We start from the raw sequence: 26,200 nt of genomic DNA, 5'->3' as shown, positions 1-26,200 counted from the left end.
AATTTCCCTTCATTAATTTCCTTTTGTTTTATATGATATACGGTGTTGGTTTTGTTGAATTGCAATACATATTGGCTTCTTATCTTTTCTTTTTAAAACAAAAGAAATACATTGCATTAAAACACCAATAAGTTATAACCAAACTGAATCATATCATATTACATACTTCGGTGTACTAGATCAGTTTTATACTTCTCACCGGACATTTAACTTGTGTGATACACTGGTTTACAAGTAATTGTTAATTTTCACATTGTTTTACAAGTAAAAGTTTTAAAAAAAAAAGGTTAACAACAAATTTGAAACAATTATAATTGCGGAGGTATCAATGTAATTTAAAGACATCAATATCTAAAGAAAGAAAGAGTAAATGGATTTTTTTTCAAACAATAGATTGGTAAGAAAGGCTGAATAGTGAAATACATATCAAACTTCAGTGAGGTGAGTTTTAATCATTAGTTTTAAAAGCTAAATATATAAAACAATTTGACCACATTATATATATATATTTATCATATTTTACAGTGAATATCGGAATTTGATTATTCTTTACATTTTTTTTAGTCGATATCACTACAAACCAGTAAAAGTCTGAAATGGCCTATATTTGTACTCGAATGTACTGATTTTTACTCGACCAGTCTGAATTGGTCTGAATTTTACTCGACATTACTCGACCCCAGTCTTAACCATACTCGACCGTACTGATTTGTACTTGACCCTTATCTTTGCCATTGAAAATAGCCTGAACTATTACTCGACCATTCTGAAACAGTTATAACCCATTCTCGACCTGTACTCGACCAATTTTTTCAGTCTAAACCATACTCGACCAATTGCTGAACAATACTCGACCAGTCTGAACCATACTTGACCAAAAAACCCTATACTTTTTTTTAAATTTTAGCTGTTAAAATTAATTGTTTTTTTTCTGACATGACAACAGTAGAGACATATACTACAATTGTATTATATGTCTCTAACAACAGCCATAATAAAATAAAGATATATATAAAAACATATTTTTACATCCTTACATGATTCTCAGATTTATCAAATAGAGATAGTTAAATTAAATTATCTTATATAATAATTTAATTATATTAATTTTAAAGTTTAAGAGTTTTGTTAAAAAAAAGATTTTATTTTAACTAAAAACCACACCTTTACTGAGGGTAATAAAACCTTATTAAGGTGCTTCTTGTTTGGCATGTGTTTTTTTTTAAACTTAATTTTCCTAAATTCCTTAAGAAAAACTATATAGGTTTCATGGTTGCATACCATAGTTATATAATTATCTTTTTAATGAGGTAACAACAGCCAAAAAATCACTGAAATTGTTTAACCTTATATTAGAAATATATCTATTCTTATTATAATTTGGGATATATTATATATAATATATATCAAAAAGGAATAAAAAAAATTAAAGAAATAGATAAAATTTTTCTTCTGATTAGTAGTAAAGTATAGAGTAATACCTCCTGCTTGGGGCAAACTCATTAAAAAGATCACACCTGGTCAGAGAGTATTAATTTCTATTTAACATTCATTAAAAATTGCAACATCCTGTAAAACTTAAATCGCAAGGCCTTTTGAATTCACTAGATAAGTAATAGACGAGTTTAAGAAAAAAGGGCTTTCTTTTTACCTGTAAAACACACATGTACTGAGGTAAATAAACCTTATTAAAGTGCCATGTCTCTAATTTTGAAAAAAATTATTTAAATTTAATTGAATTAAATTTTTTCTGCAACTTTGGAACACATTTCCTTTTTTAAATGGTTATCAAGGATTGCTATGGAAGTTCTATTATCATGATTATATTAAATTCTTGATTTTACAAAACAAAGTGTGATTTTTAAAATTTCTTAAGTTGCTTTATATACTATTTTAAATATATTTTAATAAAAAAAATGTTCACTGCATTATTAACTAAACTCAACTGACACCATAAATCTATACAAGGCTTAAGTAAATGGTGAAAATTGTCCAGTAACCATAAAATATATCTGAAACATTAAAAAAAATTTGAATAACATTGAAAATATTAGTCGCAATTCAGTTTTGAGATTATTTGATCAGCTTGTTTTATTTTTATTTTAATGGTGATATATATATGTAAGTGTTAATAAATATGGTGTTGAATTTATATTATGTTTATTGTGAAATTTTGGTTTCAATGCCATATTGAATACATTTTAAATTTCAAATTGTTGTTCAAATTTCTAGCCAGGGGAAATAGCTGTTAAAAACAGTTCCTAAATTGATGAAATACAATAGATAGATACAAAAATTAGGTCTAGATTGGTTAAGACTTAGTCGAGTATGGTTCAGACTAGGTCGAGTATGGTTCAGACTAGGTCGAGTATGGTTCAGACTAGATCGAGCATGGTTCAGACTAGGTCGAGCATGGTTCAGACGAAAATAAAATGGTTAAGTACTGGTCGAGTAAAGGTCGAGTACAAGTTTAGATTGTTAAGTATGGTTCAGACTACAGTCGAGTATTATCAAGTAAATTTCAGACCAATTCAGACTGGTCGAGTAAAAATCAGTACAGTCGAGTACAAATATAGGCCATTTCAGACTTTTACTGGTTTGTAGTGTATTTAAACCCGTTATATTGTTTGATTAACGTAAACTATGTTATTTCAATTTTTTGTCGATTTAAACATGTTAAAGTACATTAAAATATCCACATTGAAAAAAATATATAAAAAAATAGTTTTGAACGAATCTATTTAATAAATTTACTTTAGAGAATAACTTTTCTATATTCCAGGCATATATAAGCAAATAAAATAAATAACTTAACATAATAAAACGATATGCATGTAACCAATTTGTGTTTCATATCAGATATGAGTAATACCATCCCAGGTATATCTTGGCTCTCAGTTGAGTCCGGAGATTGTCTTCCTCAGTCCCAAATACTTGTCGTCGTCCGTTAACTTTTACCAAAATCTTTTCCCCTGAAACTACTGGGCCAAATTTAACCAAACCTGGTCACAAATATTGTTGAGGTGTATTTTTAAACCTCCCAAGGGTGACTGGGATATAAAAATATGGTCACTACAGGTTTTCTTCCGACCGGCAGTAAAACCCTTGCGAAAGTGGGGCGTCTGTTTGGTTGTGCGGGATGAAGAAGTCAGAATGGGGACGTCAAATCCGATGCCTCGTGTAAAGAGTGCCACGCTGACTGCACGTTAAGATCTTTAAATGGTTCGTAGGTGGCCGGTTGCTAGGCAAAACTTCTGTTCCTATCCAATTTTACCCTCTTTTTCTCGTGGCAGTCCAAAATTACCCGACCTTCTAATCTAGATAAAAAAAATGTGTCCGATGACCCCGACTGGCACTACATGTCTGTAAACAGAACATAGGGGTAAATTGCCAGTTTTGTCTATTATCTCGAAAACCGGTATATATAGAAAATCTGACAGGAACAGAAATGCTCAAAATGTTGCGATATAGCTACCGTTCATTTTCTTTCAAACTGTGAGACGACTTTTTTAGGAGTAATTGCCCATTAATGATGGATTTTAACAATTTTTTTCTCCATTTTTTGCCTATTATCTTTAAAATTGTAATAGATAGAGGGAAACGTTAAAAGGAAAAATTACCAGCAGGACAATATTTACATGTAAGCCAACTTTGTCGAAAAAATCACATGACTCATTTTTGGAGTTATTGCCCTTTAATGACGATTATTATATTTGCGTGTTTGCCTTATATCTTTCCAAACTATAATACATAGATACAAACATTAAATAACACAAATGATCAACAAGACATGATCTACAAATAAGTCAACATGACCAAAACTGTTATTCGATTCCTTATTGGAGTTAATGCTCTTTAATGAAGATTTTACCAACTTTGTGCGTTGCTGCCTATTATTTTGAAACCCATAATAGAGAAGATTGATAAATAAGTCAGCATAGACAAATTATCAATCGAAACACTTTTTACAGTCATCATTTCAGTTTTAGCTGATAACAGCAATTACTTGAAACCCTTTACAACTTGTTTTATTTCACAGAGCCTTACAAATGTCCCTTAACAATGTTACAATTTGAAATCTTTCTGTTGTATGTAAATATTGAAAGAATATGTTTGTTTTACTTGAAAGGTACACACGATGCTTCACTGGACGATTATTAAATCACTTTTTTTATGGAGATAACAAAGATCTCTTTGTTTTATTCTTTGAAAGTCTATCATTTATTGATTTCATTGTTTAAATACATTTTCCCTTCATTAATTTCCTTTGTTTCATTTGACTTTAACGGTTTTGCTTAATCACAATACATATTAACTTCAAATCTTATTTTCTTTTTAAAACAAAAGAAACATATAGCATTTAAAACAACAGTTAAGATGGCTTGTGCGTCTTAATTAAAATCCATAGAAATTTTTTATAATTTATCAAAACGAAGTTTTTATCATGCTTTTTTCAAAAATATAATAAAAAAGGATGGGTCACCGGACTATTTTTCACGCTACAGATTGTGCAAAATTGTCAGATTTTGTATAGATAATGCATCCATGGATTGATTGCTTGATTGATTGATTGTTGGTTGCTTAACGTCCAGTGGGAAATATTTCATGCATATTCAGGACGAGAACAAATTAACAATAAATACAATTGGTAGGTTCTGTAATAGAGGCGTCCGGGATTAAGGTCGGAGAAATTTAGACTGCCACGGGAAATGAGGGTATATTGGATAGGGCCAGAAATTTAGCCCTGCAACAGGTCACCTACGGACCCCTCAAAGAGTTGTTGCAAGGGTTCTTAACGTGCAAAAAGCGTGGCACTCTCTTTACACGAGGCATCGGATTTAACGTCCCCATTCTGACTGGACGTGGCTGCAAATTTGTACATCCCGCACAGCCAAAACGGACGCCACACTTTTGCGAGGGTTTTACTGCCGGTCGGAGGAAGACCAATGGTGACCATACTTTTATTCCCCAGTCACCCTTGGGGGTGATTATGCATGGAAAATCCAATTTTGTGTTTTAAAAAGAAAACTACATGATAGAATTTTAAGATAAAATGTGAGAAGATAGCTCTAATAACATGCTTTCAGATAAGAAAAAAAAATGGGGTCACCGAACTTGTTTTCTTGCTACATATTAAAGTAGGTAAATTCACAACACTTTCTATTTTAAAATTACTTTATCTGAGTTATCTCCCCTACTATCTGAGTTATCTCCCCTTATTTGGCAAAGTTGAAAAAAAAATGAATCAAACACAAATATGGTGTTTTTTTTAGAAATAACAGCCGTAAATATGATAAAACACATAATTTTCTATATTTACAACAACACAGATACAAAAGGAAAGGTATTTAATTAACTCTGTAAGGATTGATTGGTTGATGATTGCTTTGCGTGACATCAGCACAAAAAGGCTATATCGTGGCGAAGCTCTGTAATGACTTATTAAGTCAAGTCGAGACCAAAGTCGAGTACAGTTAATTACTGTCGAGATTATATCGAGTTTTGTCAAGTAAAATCAGTTTGTAGTGTAGGACAAGCTTAAAATCGTACAAATAGTGATAAAACACCTGATATCAGATTGGTACATGTAGCATGTCTTATTCTAAAATATTATTAAAAATTGTAGTCGGTGATGTCACAGAAAAAAGGACGAACTTCTGGTACCGTCAAATGTGTATCAGTGACGCTCAGATCAAAATAGTTATAAAACCTAGCAAGTACAAAGTTTAGAGCATTTAGAATCCAAAATTTAAAAAAGTAGGACCAAATACGGCTAAGGTCATGTTGCCTCGGATAAGAAAATCCTTAGTATTTCGAAAATTCATACTTTTGTAAACAAGAAATTTATAAGAATGACCAAATAATTGATATTAATGTCAGCACCGAAGTGCTGACTACTAAACGTTTAAAAAAATGAGTGGTTTAGATAAACTCATCATAGATACCAGGATTAGATTGAAGTGTAGAAACAATATGTACGAAGTAAAATAAAAAAATAAAGTGGTCTGATGAGAATGTTAAGGTTAGTGATAAGTTTAACGACAGGGATCATGTTAAGTACAAGATAACGTGTAAGGATAAGGTAAGGTATAAGGTTGAGGGTAATGATAAGGATAAGGTTATGTATAAAGTTGAGGGTAATGATAAGGATAAGGTTAGGTATAAGGTTGAGGGTAATGATCAGGATAAGTTTAAGTATAAGGTTGAGGGTAATGATAAGGATAAGGTTAAGTATAATGTTGAGGGTAATGATAAGGATAAGGTTAGGTATAAGGTTGAGGGTAATGATAAGGATAAGTTTAAGTATTAGGTTGAGGGTAATGATCAGGATAAGGTTAAGTATAAGGTTGAGGGTAATGATAAGGATAAGGTTAGGTATAAGGTTGAGGGTAATGATAAGGATAAGGTTAAGTATAAGTTTGAGGGTAATGATAAGGATAAGGTTAGGTATAAGGTTGAGGTTAAAAATAAGGATAAGGTTAGATATAAGGTTGAGGGTAATGATAAGGATAAGTTTAAGTATAAGGTTGAGGGTAATGATCAGGATAAGGTTAAGTATAAGTTTGAGGGTAATGATAAGGATAAGGTTAGGTATAAGGTTGAGGGTAAAGATAAGTATAAGGTTGCGTCAGAGGATAAGGTTAAGTATAAGTTACGTCTGAGGACAAGGGTAAGTATACAATTAGTTTTGAAGATAAAGAGAGGTGTAAAGAGTGAGTGTTGATAAACTTAAGATTATATATATTAATATAGTAGCGGATAAGTCTATAGATTAGTATAAGTCATTGCATGAGGTTAAGATAGTATTTCAGACAAACAAATCATAAATACACAAGGACGAGTTTGATAACTCTTTTATATTCCATTTACAATTCCTTTGCATTATCTTAAAATATAGTCGTGTAAAATAAGATGCTTTCTACTTACAAAAACATTCATTTTGTTGGGAAGCAATGCATATCTGTATTGTGTAACGAGGACAAAAATGATTGGGTTGAGACTATTATGTAGAAACGATATGTACGAAGATAAATACAATAATACAGTCATCTGATGATAAGATTAAGGTTAATGATAAGTTTAACGGTAAAGATGAGGTTAAGTACAAGGTAACGTCTAAGGATAAGGTTACGTATAAGGTTAAGTATAAGATTAAGGGTATTGATAAGGATAAGTTTAAGTATAAGGTTGAGGGTAATGATACGGATAAGTTTAAGTATAAGGTTAAGGGTAATGATAAGGATAAGGTTAGGTATAAGGTTGAGGGTAATTATAAGGATAAGGTTAAGTATAAGATTAAGAGTAATGATAAGGATGAGGTTAAGTAAAAGGTTAAAGGGATTGACAAGGATAAGGTTAGGTATAAGGTTGCGTCTGAGGATGAGGATAAGGATAAGTATAAGTTACGTCTGAGGACAAGGATAAGTATAAAATTAGATTTGAAGATAAAGAGAGGTGTAAAGAGTGAGTGTTGATAAACTTAAGATTATAGATATTAATATAGTAGCAGATAAGTCTATAGATTAGTATAAGTCATTGTATGAGATTCAGATAGTATTTCAGACAAACAAATCATAAATACACAAGGACGAGTATGATCACTCTTTAATATTCCATTTACAAAACCATTGCATTATTTTAAAATTTAGTCGTGTAAAATAAGACGCTTTCTACTTGCAAAACATATTCATTTTGTTGGGAAGCAATGCATATCTGTATTATGTAACGAGGACAAAAATGATTGAGGTTGAGATTACTATGTATACACGATATGTACGAAGTAAAATACAATAATACAGTCGTCTGATGATAAGGTCAAGGTTAATGATAAGTTTAACGGTAAGGATGAGGTTAAGTACAAGGTAACATCTAAGGATTAGGTTACGTATAAGGTTAAGGGTAATGATAAGGATAAGGTTAAGTATAAGGTTAAGGATAATGATAAGGATAAGGTTAGGTATAAGGTTGAGGGTAATGATAAGGATAAGGTTAAGTATAAGATTAAGGGTAATGATAAGGATGAGGTTAAGTAAAAGTTTAAAGGGATTGACAAGGATAAGGTTAGGTATAAGGTTGTGTCTGAGGATGAGGATAAGGATAAGTATAAGTTACGTCTGAGGATAAGGATAAGTATAAAATTAGTTTTGAAGATAAAGAGAGGTGTAAAGAGTGAGTGTTGATAAACTTAAGATTATAGATATTAATATAGTAGCGGATAAGTCTATAGATTAGTATAAGTCATTGTATGAGGGTCAGATAGTATTTCAGACAAACAAATCATAAATACACAAGGACGAGTATGATCACTCTTTAATATTCCATTTACAAAACCATTGCATTATTTTAAAATTTAGTCGTGTAAAATAAGATGCTTTCTACTTGCAAAACATATTCATTTTGTTGGGAAGCAATGCATATCTGTATTGTGTAACGAGGACAAAAATAATTGGGTTGAGATTACTATGTAGACACGATATGTACGAAGTAAAATACAATAATACAGTCGTCTGATGATAAGGTCAAGGTTAATGATAAGTTTAACGGTAAGGATGAGGTTAAGTACAAGGTAACATCTAAGGATTAGGTTACGTATAAGGTTAAGGGTAATGATAAGGATAAGGTTAAGTATACGGTTAAACATTGATTGATTGATTGTTGGTTGCTTTACGCCGCATTAGCACAACAAGGCTATATCGCGGCGAGAGCTAATTCGAATATTTTTTACAATTTAAAGCATATTCTTAAAATCAGACAAAAGGTCCTTCAATAAACTAAAATTCTAGATTAAAGCAAATTGATTATTTACAAATAAAAATGAACATTAAGATAACGTGATAAAATTTAAAATCGTTTTAAATATAATAACATTTTTATATTTTAGAATATATTCCAACTTCTTTTAAAAATGAAACAATATTTGTAAATGAAACATTATTAAATAAATCATACATATTATTGACATTGAAATGCTTCTTACGAATATCAGCAAAGTCAATACAATTGATTAAAACATGTTTAATAGTATACTTGCAGTTACAAGGTATACATTGTGGTTCTACTTCATTTTTTAAAAGATATTCGTGTGTTATTCTAGTATGACCAATACGACATCTAGAAATAACACACTGATCTTTTCTGCACATAAAATTATTGAAAGGTTTACATAAATTAGGTTTAATTTCATGTAATTTATTACCATCTTTTTTACTCCATTCATTTTTCAATATATTAAAAACATATTCTCTAATATTAGATTTAAAATCGGTATATGGTATATCACAGTTAGATAAAGGGTCACCCAGGGCATTCTTTGCCTCAAGGTCTACAGCTGTGTTTCCAAGGATTCCAACATGACTCGGCACCCATAGAAATATTATTTCTTTAAGAAGAATTTTTAAATTCCTCATTACATATAAAATTTTGAGAATTGTTTGGTTTTTAATTTTAGTATTTTGTATAGCTTGTAAGCATGAAAGTGAATCAGAACATATAATAAATTTGGATTTATCTGAAGAAGCAATAAATTTCAAAGCCAAAATTATTGCTTCTGCTTCAGCAGTAAAGATCGATGCATCAGATGGCAAACGGAGAGTTGCAGCTCTGTCCCTGAAGACAGCAGCAGATGCAACTCTGTCACCATCTTTTGATCCATCAGTATAGACAGTTGAAAAATCTGAATAATTGGCTTTGATTTCAGCATAGTGTTGCTGAATTAAAAGAGGATTTGTTTTATTTTTATTGTGTTCACGGAGATCAAATATCATTTTTGGTTTGGGAAGTTCCCATGGAGGACATTTGCAAGTTTCAACTTGAGCAACAGATTTTAAATCAAAAGAAGCTAAATGTGGTTTTAAACGTATACCTAACGGAGGAATTTTATTTTCATGTTTTGCAAAAATATCTTCATAAATTGGATTAAAAACACAGCTGTAGGCAGGATTATCTGAGTAGGCTTTTAGTTTGACAGCATATTGAAGTGCAAGCTTCAAACGTCTGTTAGAGAGTGAGTGCTCATCAGCCTCTACATACAGACTCTCAACTGGTGAGGTTTTAAATGCGCCAAGACAGAGACGCAAACCCTGATGATGCACAGCATCGAGAATCTGTATGTAGGACTTCCTTGCAGAGCCATACACTATAGAGCCATAATCTAGTTTAGATCTAACTAGAGATCTATATAAATTAAGTAAAATGTTGCGATCAGCACCCCAGTCGGTGCTGCCGACAACTTTTAAAATATCTAGTGCTTTTAAACATTTCGATTTTAACATTTTGATATGGGTTAGAAAGGTTAACTTTTTATCGAAAATTAACCCAAGAAATTTGGTTTCATCAACCATTTTAATTGGGTTGCCGTACAAAGTGAGTTCTGGATCAAGATGCAATTTCCTTTTGTTACAAAAATGCATCCCGACCGTTTTTGAAGTGGAAAATTTAAACCCATTTTCCGAGGCCCATTTTTCAATTCTTCCAAGACATAACTGTAATTGTCTTTCTATGTTATTCATATTTTTGGCTCTATAACATATTAAAAAGTCATCAACATACAATGAACCTTCAATATTACTTTTTAAAACTTCAACAAGGCTGTTGATTTTAAGACTAAATAATGTAACAGATAAAATACTGCCCTGAGGGACACCCATCTCTTGATCATACAGATCAGACATGGTTGAATTTACTCTAACATTAAATTGTCTGTTAGATAGAAAATTCGAAATAAAATTTGGCATATTGCCTTTCAACCCCATATCAAACAGATCTTTTAAAATACCATACTTCCATGTAGTATCATAGGCTTTTTCTAGATCGAAAAAGACCGACACTACATGTTCATTTTTCGCAAAACCATTACGGACAAATGATTCGAATCGAACAAGATGGTCAAGAGTACTGCGACCTTGGCGGAATCCACACTGGATATTGGCTAAAAGCCCATTGGATTCCAGGAACCAAACAAGGCGATCATTGACCATCCGTTCTAGTGTTTTACAGACACAACTGGTAAGAGCAATTGGCCGATAATTAATAGGATCCGTGTGATCTTTACTTGGTTTTGGAATAGGCACGACGGTTGCAAGCTTCCAGATTGATGGTAAATCACCAGATTCCCAGATGTAATTCATAAGCTGCAAAAGAGCTTCCAGCGAGGAATCTGGCAAGTGTTTTAACAGTTGGTAGTGAATATTATCAGGCCCACAAGCTGTATCATGGGCTTTTGACAGAGATGTTTTAAGTTCTTCAAGGGAAAAGAGTTTATTATAATTTTCACCATTTTTTGATTTAAAGTTTAATTTAATTTTTTCTTTTTGTTTTTTAACTTTTTTAAAATCTTCCCTGTAGTTGTTAGAAGAAGAAGATTTCGCAAAAGTTTCACCAAGCTTGTTGGCAATATCCTTTTCAGATGTTAATAAATCATTGCCATTTTTTAAATGTTTAACTGTGGCTTTAGAATTTTTACCTTTTATCTTTTGTATCATGTTCCATACTTTTGTCATCGGAGTGCGAGATGTTATCTCCGAGACAAATTTCTTCCAAGACGTTCGTCGTGCTTGCCTGCAAGTCCGCCGTGCCTTAGCGCGAAAAACACGGAAATTACTCAAGTTTTCTGTCGTTGGTTGTTGATTGAACCGTCTTTCAGATTTTTTACGGTCACCCATTGCTTGATCACAAGCATCATCAAACCATGGTTTGCTGGGATGTTTCGGATTTGCCGAGGTCTTAGGAATAGTTCTGTCAGCAATTGACGTTAAAACTGTATTAAAAGTTAAAATTGGATCTTGTACAGTCTCAAACATCTTTGACTGAAGTTCCGCTTGACAGAGATTCTCAAACAAGGACCAGTCCGCCTTGTCAAGTTTCCAACGTGGTACTCTCTGTTGGGCAGAAGTAAAAAGATGTTCAAGTACTATTGGAAAGTGATCACTTCCACATAGATCATCATGAACACGCCATGAATAATCCAGAAGAAGAGAGGGATCGCAAATAGTGATATCAATAGCAGAATAAGACCCGTTTCCAGGATGAAGATAAGTATTAGATCCATTATTAAAAATGCATAATCCTTCTTGAGAGACAAAGTCCTCAATGATCTTACCTTTGATATTATGAGACTTGCTTCCCCACAAGGGGTTGTGTGCATTGAAGTCGCCCATAAGTATAAATGGTGAGGGTAATTGATCAGTGAGGTTTTTGAGTTTAGCTTTATCTATAATTGAATTGGGTGGAATATATATAGAACATAATGTAATTGTTTTATCTAATGATAAACGAATTGCAACTGCCTGCAGATCCGTGGTGAGTTGGACTGTGCTATGAATGACGTTGTCCTTCACGAAAATGGATGATCCGCCTGCAGCACGTTCATCTACCTTAGAAAATGTGCTATACATGTTGTATCCTTTTAAAGATACATTGTCACTTTCTTTTAAATGAGTTTCTTGAAGACAAAATGCAGTAGGTAAAAAAGACTGAACTAGAAGCGTCAACTCGAGAAGATTTATTTTAAGACCTCGGCAATTCCATTGGATGATATTAGTCATGTTTTGTTAATAGACGGGCGAATGCTATCGAGTTTGCCAGCATTCTTATTTCGCTCACCCTGAGATTGTAATCTTTCGGGTGGCGGAACACTTTCGATTTCCATTTCTGATTCGTCGTTAAGTGTTGAAAATCTGTTGTGTGAGGAGAGTCGTCGATCTCCAGGACCATGCGCAGCTGGTTTTACTCCGCCTCGACCCCTATACGGTTAAACATGATTGGGTTTAGATTGCAGTGTTGAAACGAGGTTAGGGTTAGGTTAAGAATAAAATTACTTTTGAGATTAACAATAGGATTATGCAATGGGTGTTGATAAACTTAAGATTAGAATATAATAGCAAATAAGTCTATAGATTATAAGTCATTGTGTAATGTTGAGATAGTAGATCAGACAAACGGACAAGGAACACTCAGAGAAGAGTTTGATTACTCCTCACCTTTGGGTAAGATCTTGTATTCATTTTACAAAATCTGTGCATTATTGCTAAATTTAAGTCAAGTAAAATAAAATGGTTTTGACTTGCAATACAATCCATTTCTCTTGGAAGCCATGCATTTCTGTATTGTGTAAACGATGTAAAAATGATTGGATTAAGCATTCGGTGTAGAAACGATATGTACAAAATAAATACAATATGAGAAGTCGTCACAGAATACGGATTAGGTTAATAATGCAAATAAGGGTAAAGATGACGATACGGTTAAGTAAAAAAAAATACGTCTACGGTTAAATTCAGGGTTAAGTATTATGTTAACCTTCACCCTAACCATAATTTAAGGTGATTTTTTACGATTCCAAACGTAAAACAATGATTAACAATTTTGATTCTATGCAAGTTTTAAACACAATGACCGATTTTATTCTATCTCCTATCTTTTGATTTCCACCTTTTTAAAACCTTTTAAACAGCAAACCATGTGTTATATTATTGATTTGTTGATGACACTTTTCAACAAATTGCCTGACACTTTTCGTGTGCCTGAATGTACGTTTGTCCAAAACTCTGGCTAGTGTACTGTTTATATACACATGCTCCTCAATGTATTTAAACTTTGTTTGATATATAATACCGCTTACCGCATACTGACGTTGTTTATCATCTTAACAACGTGTAATATTGTTCTTTCATTTGTCTTTGTTCTATTATTAATATTACTTTTACTGTTTGGTTTGTTTTCTGTGATATCCATTTGACGTGGCTAGGTACTTATACATCCCGTCAATGTGTTTGTATTATCTTTCATTTTTGCTGGTGTGTTTTGTATATGCGACTTTTTGTGTTTCTGTGGTTCTTATAACGTGACTCTGTACTTTAAAAGATCCCGTCATTATGTTATTGTTCTATTATATGTCATTATGTTATTGTTCTATTATAAATTTGAAAATACTTTGAACGACAAACGACAAATTTATTTTACTCGCATAGTGGTATTTACCATATGTGGATTCTTAAAAGTTTTAAAGAACTTCTTGACAATTTTAAATCTCGGTCTATTTCTGAAATTAATTCTAACATAACTTTTGATTTTTTAACCCTGTATACCAACATTCCCCATGTGAAATTATAAAATTGTTTTGAATAAACATTGAATGACAAACTTTTTTCTTATATGACGTTTACATTTTCTGACGTCAGACACGCGAAGCAATGAATGTGGTTTTTTAATTTGATAGATGCTTTTGTGCTTTTTTTGTAAATAATTGTTTGTTTTGATATTGTAACACAGTGATGAATGCTGTACCCATATTTTGACTATTTTATTTATAATGTCTGTTTTGTTCACGCATCGTTGTAAATATAACAGAATTTGATAAGACTGTCGTACAAGTGAGAGGTTTAGCGCTATAAAACCAGGTTCAATCCACCATTTTCTACATTTGAAAATGCCTGTACCAAGTCAGGAATATGACAGTTGTTGTCCATTCGTTTGATGTGTTTTGTCATTTGATTTTGCCATGTGATTAGGGACTTTCCGATTGAATTTTCCTCGGAGTTCATTATTTTTGTGATTTTACTTTTTATTATTCCCTTTTTCAGGTAATTTCCAGTATTTTGCGAGTAGTACCAAGGCTGTAGCCTCAAGAGAGATTAGTAAGTAACTTTTTCATTATACGATAATTGAAAAAACATTATCCATGAAGGTAGAATAAATAAGGTTTGAATGAAAAAACAAATCAATAGAAGTATCTTTATGGGTTCAGTGAAAAGAGAATAGAACACGAGATTTATTATAAAACTACAAGTTTTCATACTCAATTTCATATGTAATCATGTACAAAACCAAATCCAATATTAAAGTCATCTGAGGATAAAGATAAGGTTAAAGATAAGTATAAGGGTAGGGATAATGTTAAGTATAAGGTTTAATATAATGTAAAAAGTTAGGGTTAGGGTTTGATTTCAATAACTTTGTCATTCCTTTCAGGTCATTTCTAGTATTTTCAGAGTAGTACCAAGGTTGTAGCTTCAAGAGAGATCAGTGAGTAATGTTTTCTCATTATACGAAAAATTAAAAAGACATTATCCATAAAGGTAGAAGCAATACGGTTTGAATGAATAAACAAATCAATAGAAGTATCCTAATTGGTTCAGTGAAAAGAGAATAGAACACCAGATCTATTATAAATCTGCAAGTTGAACATGTACTCATGTACAAAACCAAATCCAATATTAAAGTTATCTTTTTTCAGGTCATTTTCCGAGTAGTACCGAGGTTGTAGCTTCAAGAGAGATTGGTAAGTAATATTTTTTCATTATACTAAAATCAAAAAGGCATTGTCCATGAAGGTAGAATAAATAAGGTTTGAATGCATAAACAAATCAATAGCAGTATCCTTATGGGTTTAGTGAAAAGAGAATAGAACCAGATCTATTATAAATCTGCAAGTTGGACATGTAATCATGTACATAACAAAATCCAATATTAAAGTAGTCTGATGATCAGGATAAGGTTAAGAATAAGGTTACGTCTAAGGATGAAGATGAAGTTAAGGGTAATGAGATGGTTAAGGTTAAGTACACGATTATGTCTGAGGACAAGGTTAAGGATAAGATTACGTCTAAGGACAAAAATTATGATGATTATAAGGTTAAGGTTAATGATTGATAATTATAACATTTCGTCTGACGATAAGGTGAAGTATAAAATTACTTTTGAGGATAAAGAAAAGATTAAGCAGTGAGTGTTGATAAACTTAAGATTATAATATAGTAGAAGTCCAAAGTTGAATATAAGTCATTGTATACGGTTGAAATAGTATTTCAGACAAATGGATCAGGATCACAGAAAGAAATGTATGATCACTCCACATTTTTGGATAATATCTTGTATTCCGTTTACAAAAACTTTGCATTATTTTTAAATAAAAGTCATATAAAATTAGATGCTTTCTACTTGTAATACATATTCATTTATCATGGAAGCAATGCATTTCTGTATTGTGTAAACGTTTGAGTGGGTTAAGATTGCAGTGTAGAAACGATATGTACGAAATAAAATCCAATATTATAAATCACCTAAGGATAAGGATAAGTTTAATAATTAGTTTAAGGATAAGGTTAAGTACAATGTTAGGTCTAAAAGGAGAAGACAAGGAAAGGTATAATGTTAAGGGTAATGATAGGAATAATGTTAAGTATAAGATTATGTCTGAGGGTAAGGTTAAGCATAAAAAAAAATTGAGAATAAAGATATGATTGAGGAATGATTGTTGATAAACGTAAGATAATAATATAGTATCGGATAAGTCCAAAGGATTAGGGTTAGGTCTATAGACAATATCGGGGTGTAGACTTAGACAGAAGGGTATATTAAGGTTGTGATATGGCTGACGTAGGAATATTTGAGGGTAAGGGTTAGGGTAAGGGTTAGACAGAACTTTTTTTTTCCACAAAATGTATAATTGATCAGGTGGATATGATGGAGCTCTGCATAATGGAATATTTGAACTATCCTTATGCATTCGTTGGATTCGAATCTCATATCGAATTTAGACAAGCTATCATTTTTTGTCAAAATGAAAACCTAGATGTCCTGGACTTTATGTTAAACGGAGTAGAATACATAGCTATTTTTTGTGAGGTCGGCTTTGATGATTTAATAGTTTACTGCCAATTGCACAGTCTTGATTTTGTTTATTTTGTTTTTGACGACGACAATTAAGTAGAAATATTCTTCACATACAATTTGAATGGACTAAGAACAAGGTAAATATGTATATCTTCTGGTGTTAAGATAAGAGACAGAAACACATAAGTCCTAAACAAATTGACAAAACCATGGCAAAACCGATAACCACTTAAAGATTAACAGTAAATCATAAAAGGCTAAATATAAAGAATTTAAAACTAAATAATTTCAAGTCAACCAGGATGCCATTTGTTTGCAATTGATAACAATTTTCAAGAAGCACAAATGTTCTTAAGCATACGTAGAGAAGTAGGTTACGATGAAGGTAAGGAATATGATACGATATGAACAAAATGAAATTGTTACCAAGAGTTTATCTGAGGACAAGGATTAGAGTAATGATATAAATAAGGTCAAGTTTAGGGTAAAGGAACAAGAATAAATTGAAAGAAAAAATAAGTTAATTAAAAACCATTTTTCATAGAACAATTGCGTGTGGATCAGGACAACGTAAACAATAAGATTGTGGATAAGAAATGTTAAAAACGGTAATGATTATTAATGACGTCAGCTTTAACCAATACTGAAAAGCAGTTATGACTGCCAATTTACCTGCCGGTTTTCTAGTTTTACTATTTAATTCACATTATTATCAAGTTCAAACGTTTAGCATAACATTCGGGTATCATTTTGAATACACATACTTTAACGATATTCATATTCTACTTTTTTATTGAGGACATTGAGCTTACTGTCAATCCTTAAATTAGGAATAGAGCTTGGGGTAAATAAAAAATTGGAAAATATTGGCTAGTCAAGCTCATTAGTCGAAAATGAACTGATAATATCATACAATAGCAAAATGAAGAACGACCGAAAAATAAATAACAGCCTACATAGAAAACTGAGATTGAACAACACAAACTTCATTGGTAAAGATGAGTCATCGCAATGTTACAGGAAGGAGTGATGGTATGACTGGGGATACGTTGTACTGCAAGATGTGATCCAGGATAAATTTAAGAATGAATACAGAGTTTAAGGATAAGTCTTAGTTTTAAATGACGAATTAGTCGCTTAAGTTAGGGTTTAAAACAGCGGTAACTTGCTGGCTAAAAGCAATGTAAATTGAAAGTTGGAGTTTTCAAAACAAGAGTTATCACAAGGCAAACCAACGTTTTTCTAATTTTTTCAGATTGAGTCATGGCAAACCCAACTGAAACACAATCAACAGAAAACTACAAAAGTTCTGATGATGAATCAGAAAGTGGTAAGCTATCGAAGTTTTAAAGTCAAAACATATCAATGAGACATGAGATACATTTATTGCCTTTATAAGTATATTGAACAGAAAGTTGAATCTTCGCTTTTACCTCAACCCTAAACCTGAAGTTTTTGAGTTTCAATAGTCTTGTAAAAAATAATTGCATTCATAATATCGAATACCTCCTCCTCCTTTCCTATAATGGAAAATGACGTACTGTATCATCCTAAGAAAGAACGATACATATAATTTTATACGACTAAAACGAATCTTATGTTCTCATAAAAGAGAAGCAAAAGATATCAAAGGGACATTCAAACTCACAAGTCGAAAATAAACTGACAACGCCATGGCTAAAAAAGAAAAAGACAAGCAAAAAATTGTTCACCAAACACAACATAAAGATTGAGGAACACGAAACCCACCAAAAATGTGGGTGCTGTTATGTCGTTATTTCATTTTGTCTCTAAAAAAGGCACATATCGGGTGATTCACTACAGTTCAATTATTATTGATTCAATTCTAACATCTATAGGCCACCGACCATTCCTCTTTTGAGGTTGAGGTGGATAATTGACGATCACAAAAAAGATTGGGCTTAGACTGGCGTTTAGTAACGACATGTACGAAATAGAATTTGATATTAAAGTAGTTCGAGGATAAGGGTATGGTTAATGAATAGTATAAGTTGTTGTCTATGGATAAAGATTAGGTTAAGTTTAAGGTTAAGGAAAACAATTAGGATAAATTTTACATTACGGGTTAGTATAAAGATATATCAAAGGATATTAGGTTAATTTTTAGGGTAGGGTAATGATGGGGATTATTTTTGGTTGAAGGTTATATCTAAGTTTAAGGAGAATGATAGGGATAAGGTTGAATAAAATGTTATAGTGCTAATAAGGTAAAGCTGTAAAATGCGAACTAAAATCTAATTATAAAGTCTGAGGTTGAGGGTGAGGTAAATTATAAGGGTTAGAGCTAGGGTTATGTTTGTGAAGATTTGAATAAGATTAGATCTAACCCTAACCCTAACCCATAAGGATAAGGTTGAATATAAGGTCATGTCTAAGGATACGATAAGATTTCATTTTAGTTTAAGGTTAAGAGAACGTTACGTTTGAGGATAAGGAGAAGATAAAGAGACAAGTGGTAATAAGGACAGGGGGGTAAAATGCAGATAAGAATAAGTTTAGAGATGAGGTTAAGTGATGGTATCATGGTTAGGCAGATAATTCAAGTAAACGCATCCGGCAAACGCAAATGATCACTCTATGGTTTTGGATAAGATCGTGTTTTCTATTTACGAAGTAATTGTATGATTGAAAAGTTATTAATCACTTATTACGAACAGATAGTCGATGCTCAAGAAAAACAAAGCAAAACATTAAAATCACTCTTGTCAGCTGATAGTTCATATTGATCCGTCACCTCTTTCTTTTTTTTAGAATGTATATCACTTTCAAACTTAGAACTGATAGTTCAACGGAAGTTTGACAAATTCAAAGAAGAAATTCTCAAGGAAAACAGAAGCGCCCTTTCAGGGCTAATTAACGACAATGAAAAAATAATAACGGAAGTGGTGAACTTGAAAAACAAAAACAAAGAGTGGGAAAGAAATCAACTAGAATTACAAAGTGAGATTAACACAATAAAGACAGAAATAGAGAAGGACATGGACACGGATGTTGATGAAAACCAAAATGAATCTCAGAACCAGAATGAAATAGCCTTGTTAGGTGTTACCATCGCAACATACAACTTTGCTCTGAAAAAAATCAAGAATGACATTGACATGTATAACAAAACTAATGACCAAGCTTAGAAAATATTAGAAAAGATCTAACCATGTTGAAATCTTCTCAAAAAGATGAGATTGAGAGCTGTCTGAACAATGCAACATTGAGCCGCTTCAAAGATTGTAGTGCTAAAGTTGTCTCTGTCAGTTGCCTTCGAATTAGTCGTTATGCTTAAATGCTTTACCGAAATGTGTTAAAGCTACAGTACGTAGTCGGGCATAACAATAGATATGCCGGATTCCGGTTTGACGGAAATGAACAATTCCGACTATTTTCTTCAGATCCAGGTGTGACCGGTGATAAAATTGTCCCTTGATCTTTATCTGTGCTACATGACCTAACGCTTCACTGATTTTTGTTTACCTTAACTGTGATTTAAATTAATTGCAGACACAAATGATGACGGAAGAGGACACAGATATTATTATATTTTTTTTTTTTTAATTTGTTGATGTATGCGACTTTGGTAGTGATTCAGGTGTTTGCGCAAGCTCTGTTTCTCTGCTCTTCATTAGTTAGTAGTCTCCACTGTCTAAAACCTCTCATGTTTCAGGGGTATTTGAGCTACTGCCATACGTAACTGGATAACGCTCGCCGATACATGTCCATGGACACTTGGTTGTAAAGCAGGAAGCAAAAAATGCCCTGGATGACCCATTATTTAACTGTGATATACCATATACTGATTTTAGATTTAATCAAATAATGATCGAAAATAAACTGACAACGCCATTGCTAAAAAAGAAAGAGACAAACAGACAAATAATAGTACACAAGAAACAACATAAAAAACTAGACAACAAGCACCCCAACAAAAACTAGGGGTTATCTCCAGTGCTCCGGAAGGGTAAGCAGATCCTGCTCCACATGTGGCACCCGTCGTGTTGCTCATGTTATTACAAACCCGGTAAATAGTCTATTTCGGTAGGTCACATTCGTGAAAAGGGAACGGGATTGTAGTTGCGACATAAGGAACATATCCGATATTACCTGGGGGCATCGGTGGCCAAGTGGTCTAAGTAGTTAGTACTGTAATCACTAGCCAGTCAACACTGAGGTTGTGAGTTCGAACCCCGCTCGTGCGGGTGCACTCGACTCCAATCTTAATTGACTAGGATTGTCAGTTTTCCTATCGAAGGTCTGTGGTTTTCTCCGGCTTCCTCCACCAATAAAAACTGGCCGCCACGAAATAGACCAAAAGTGGCGTTAAATCACCAAAAATCAAAAATCAAATCCGATATCACCTGTGAAACGGATATTCCATAACAGTAAACCAACTCGTGATGGCGTCCGTAAAATTAACGAAGGGAAGATTTCAACTTCAATATTTGGAACTATTGATTTAATAGCTTCCTTGTGAGCAGCAACCCTCTATGAATTGTATCAATTTGGAGATATATACTCCGTATCCAGGCGCTGCATGAATGTTGTGACATAGAAACAGAAGGTTCACAATTTGGAAGCTTAATTCATCTCTTTTTTATGTCAAATTCTAGAACATTGTTTATTTAAAATTCATCAAAAGAAATAGTAATTAATGGCCGTATGTACACCACAAAATCTACCGATGCATCTAGGAAGTTTTAATGCATGATAGGACCTAGGTTTACAAAAGGTGTATGTAGTTTATGTTCCTTACATGGACTAAGCATTAAATGTTATCTAACCCAAAGGGTGACTGGGGTAGAGAAGTATGGTCACCATTGGTCTTCCTCCGACCGGCAGTAAAACCCTTGCTAAAGTGGGGCGTCCGTTTGGCTGTGCGGGATGTACAAATTTGCAGCCACGTCCGGTCAGAATAGGGACGTTAAATCCGATGCCTCGTGTAAAGAGAGTGCCACGCTCTTTGCACGTTAAGAACCCTTGCAACAACTCTTTGAGGGGTCCGTATGTGACCTGTTGCAAGGCCAAATTTCTGTCCCTATCCAATATACCCTCATTTTCCCGTGGTAGTCTGAATTTCGCCGACCTTAACCCCGGACGCCCCTATTACAGAACCTATCTTTTGTATTTATTATTAATTTGTTCTCGTCCTGAATATGCATGAAATATTTGCCAATGGACGTTAAGCAACCAACAATCAATCAATCAAATGTTACCTAAAAATAGCCATCGGGGAGAAGACTGTCAGTAGTGTCAGGCGTTTGAAACTTTGGTTGCAGGGTCGTTTAAATAGTGGCAAAGATATTACAATTGCTGTGTTTGGAGTGCAGTAAATAACATTCTTGGTTTAACCCCTGACGGAAATTTCCTGTATTAATAGCGGACATAGATTATATCGCACATGAACGGTGGCTGCATATGGCTGGAGTTCCAACAGTTCCGCTAACGTTTCCGATACCTGTACTTCGTGACAGAGAGGAATGTCATAGTGGAGAAGTAACCATGATTCATCCAAATTTTCGAGAATTGGTTATATTCGTCGACAAGGCTGCAACGGGTTATCCTTTCTTCCATAGAAGACAATGAAATCATAAACAATCTGATGTCCTTCGAATAAATAATGATTAACTTTTTGTAGATAAATCTGTACCACAGCGCTTTTAGCGATCAAAAGGTTGCCTATTGCGAAGCTAAATGTTTTAACATATGCAACATGCCTTCATTTTGTGGCTGTCAAAATTTTAAATATCCGCCTTTCTTACCGTATTCAGCGTTGACTTGAATTTGTTTTTAATGTATGCTCTCAGAATATGCCGTTGATCTTGTTATTGAAAGCAATCAAGCCTTATTGGCACACCTTATGTTATTTGGTTACGTATAGGTACGATGTAATATCACTGATTTATAACGAACCACGAGGCTGCAATGGGACATGATCATTTTTTTTCCAACCGTCAGTAGCACCCTCGCTAGACTGGGGCGCTGTGGTGTGTCTTACTACGCACTCCGTCCAGTATGAAAGGGAACGTTAAATCCGATTTCTCATGCACACGAATTCTCATCTCGTTAAGAACCTTTGCAACAACTCCTGGAGGTATCCGTAGTTTTACAAGGCTACTTTCTGCCCAATATCCAACATACCCTCATTTCCAGTGGCTTTCTTAATGCAATCCTTTATTCCTTACAGAACCTACCTATTGTATAAATTTTTAATAGCGCCTTGTTCTGAATATGAATGCAATAATTGGCCACTGAACGTTTAGCAAGAAACAATTGAGCAACCAACAATTTTTCTTGTATATTATAATCGTTGTAAGAATACACAATACAACTCAGAAGGGACTGTTGCAATGTATGACCTCTATCATTTATTTCTTCTTTTTAGATGTCAGGCAAACAAAAATCTATAAATCATTCATATATGTTACCTACCATAACATTTCAAGGGTTATAAAAGTAAAACGTCATTGTAAGAACCGTTTCGTCAACTCTAATCGTTACATCAATTGTGTATTATGACACGCGAGTTTATTTCCTATGCTATATATAAAGTCAACTTTTGCATGTTTTACTTCCTACTAAAATATAAAAAAAACCCGAAATGTTCGTAAAGCGCTTTTTCCTCATGTATTCTTTTGATGAGAACATTGTATATAACACTTTCTTGTTTCTATTTATTCAAAAACCCTCAATAATACTATATTATTCCCAAATCTTTTTCTTTTACATCATTCATATGATATTGGTCGCCGGCATATGTAGCAGAAAATAATTAAATTATCTAAGTCAATATAGTTGATAAATATTGAATCTTTTATTATACAATATATTAATTTGGTATGCGTTCTCAACATGAATGAGATCCAAAAATTTAAATGTATACTGTAGAAGAACATAAAATTTGAAAGCATTATGTTCTTTTTTGTGACATTGAAAAGTATTGGTTCACGGACCTATTCATTCATATCTGCTTTCCAATTCCGAAGTTTCCTGGTCCGTTTCTTGTCAAGTCATTTTACATATAATAATTTTAAAAGTTTATTGCCGATATTCTTTTGCGAATTTAAACGTTACCAGTGACACACTTAATACTACTAACAACAGGTAATAGTAAGGAACTAGTTAAAATCACTGAAATATTGTAGAATACTTAATACAGGCCGATATTAAACGATATTTTACTGTTTTTTTTATGTAGTTTAGGTAACCAATACAAAGTAGCGACCTTCAAATGTTCAGAAGAGGCCTAAAGTTATGATGTAGTGTTGATATGTTTGTTCACTATGTAACTCTCTTTGGAGCGCACACACTTGAATGTAGAAGAATTTGAAATTTCATTTATAAGAATGTCCGTGTAGTATTAACGGCATACCAACACCACATTGTTGGCTGCTTTGTCGGACGGTACAAACACAAACCGCTTTGAAAATACTTGTTTCTTATTCTATAAAGAGGCGTATTATGTACTGTTTTAGTTATTTCTGTATTACTTTAAAAATGTTATATTCGAATATCCACAACACTCATACATTTATTAAAATAAGAATCAAGAGATTTTTATCAGATTTTTCTCGTTAACGCGAGATAGCAATACGATAAAAGAGCGTCTTTTGTGACCCGACGACACTAATTTCAAATCAATTTTAGATGGAGGACGATATTTTGGTCCTTTTTTCAAAAGGTTTTTAACCTCTCGGTCTTTAACCATATTGAGGTCCCCGTTATAGCATGGCCATAGGGATCATATCTCAAATTCGACGATTGGCAGTCTTCTAGTTAGAAGACCCCCAAGGGTGACTGGGGAATAGAAGTATGGTCACCATTGGTCTTCCTCCGACCGGCAGTAAAACCCGTGCTAAAGTGGGGCGTCCGTTTGGCTGTGCGGGATGTACAAATTTGCAGCCACGTCCGGTCAGAATGGGGACGTTAAATCCGATGCCTCGTGTAAAGAGAGTGCCACGCTCTTTGCACGTTAAGAACCCTTGCAACAACTCTTTGAGGGGTCCGTAGGTGACCTGTTGCAAGGCTAAATTTCTGTCCCTATCCTATATACCCTCATTTCCCGTGGCAGTCCGACCTTAATCCCTTAATCTATTACAGAACCTACCTATTGTATTTATTGTGAACTTGTTCTCGTCCTGAATATGCATGAAATATTTGCCACTGGACGTTAAGCAACCAACAATCAATCAATCAATCTAGTTAGAGGAGTATTATTTTCTACATTGACGTCTGATATAACTGACGTAAAATTAAAATCAATCTTCTGCTTAGTTGTTTTTTGTTTGCATACGAAATAATAGGTGTTTCTGCGTTATCAAAATAGGGATGAAATCAATACCTCTGTTACCTTATTTAATTTTCAGAAAGTGCCGTTTATGATCGTCAGGTTTATCGATACGCGGGAACAGCATACAGTGGCAAAAAGCTGTAATTATACGCGAATATTCATAGAGTGGGCTGAAGAACGAGATTGTGTCACACTCCTGGAAAATATCATGCAAAATTGGTATCACATGAATAATAACTAGTTCACTTTAAAAAAAAAATCGAATTAAAGATAATCTATAATTAATTATAGAATAAATAATCCAAGAATTCAGAGGGATTGACAAAACTACACCTTATTTACGAATTAGCATAGCCCAATAATTATTATCAGTGTTGTTCGGTCACGAGATAAGATATTTTTCGATATTTGAATTATAGGATGAATAATTCTATTTATTACATTGACCATGGACTTTTAAATGGAGAAAAAAGAAAATGCAAGGATTTATTTCTTCGTTACGAGTCTTCTTTTCTTTTTGATGCAACGTTTTAAAGTTTTTTATTCATCAATAAGGCCAGCACCAATTGTTTCAAGATGGCTGAGGAGTAGAATTGTCAGACTTATTTTACATGCGAAGTTATCTGTCTTAATTAACTGCAATGAGTGAACTAGGTTTGCTTTTTTTTATCTGATTTATAAATATTTACAGATAATAAAATCATAATAATAAAGTAGTTACCAAGACAAATAGGTAGGAGTGTAGCAGTAATAGCATTATTTGTTCCGCTTCCTTTGCAATTTGTCAAGATCGCGTAAGATATTTTTCCTAATTCCTCTTTCATTTTCTCGTCGGTTACAAATAACTCAGCTTCTATAGCAAACTCTAGGTAAACTGGTTCTAGATTCTTCTTCAATACATTCCATTGTGTGTACTCTGTAAGGTTAAAATAAAAAAAAGGCTACTGCATTGATGTGATATTCAAAAAATGTGGTTTCTGTATTGTTCTAGAATCAACGTTTTTCGGATTGATTTGCTTTATTGCATGATGTTTAAAAAGACTAATTTACTTATTTCTGGTCACATATGGAATTGGTTTAAACAGTTACCATACCCCATTGGCGATCTCAGCACGATAAAAGAACCCTTGAACAACTCTTTGAATGGTCTGTTGCAAAGCAAAATTACTGTACCTATCGAATATACCCTCATTTTCCAGTTGCAATCCAAATTTCCCATCATTCATCGGACATCTACTTTAACAGGACATACCTTTTGTATTTTTTATTGACTTGTTCTGGTCCTGAACATGA

At 33.1% G+C, this 26,200-nt stretch overlaps 1 long non-coding RNA gene across 1 annotated transcript; it reads left to right on the top strand.

The window, feature by feature from the left end:
- The first annotated feature begins 216 nt into the window (after positions 1–216).
- On the top strand, positions 217–24,890 carry LOC127732303 (uncharacterized). The gene is made up of 6 exons (XR_007996170.1): positions 217–441; positions 14,580–14,633; positions 14,968–15,021; positions 15,233–15,277; positions 17,867–17,941; positions 19,384–24,890. It is a non-coding gene; the product is annotated as an uncharacterized LOC127732303 (long non-coding RNA).
- The last annotated feature ends 1,310 nt before the right edge of the window (positions 24,891–26,200 follow it).

The sequence above is a fragment of the Mytilus californianus genome, unplaced genomic scaffold, assembly GCF_021869535.1.
Source record: "Mytilus californianus isolate M0D057914Y unplaced genomic scaffold, xbMytCali1.0.p SCAF_23, whole genome shotgun sequence".
NCBI lineage: Eukaryota > Metazoa > Mollusca > Bivalvia > Mytilida > Mytilidae > Mytilus > Mytilus californianus.
Note: the sequence above shows the minus strand (reverse complement) of the source record. Positions and strands in the feature narration are given on the sequence as shown.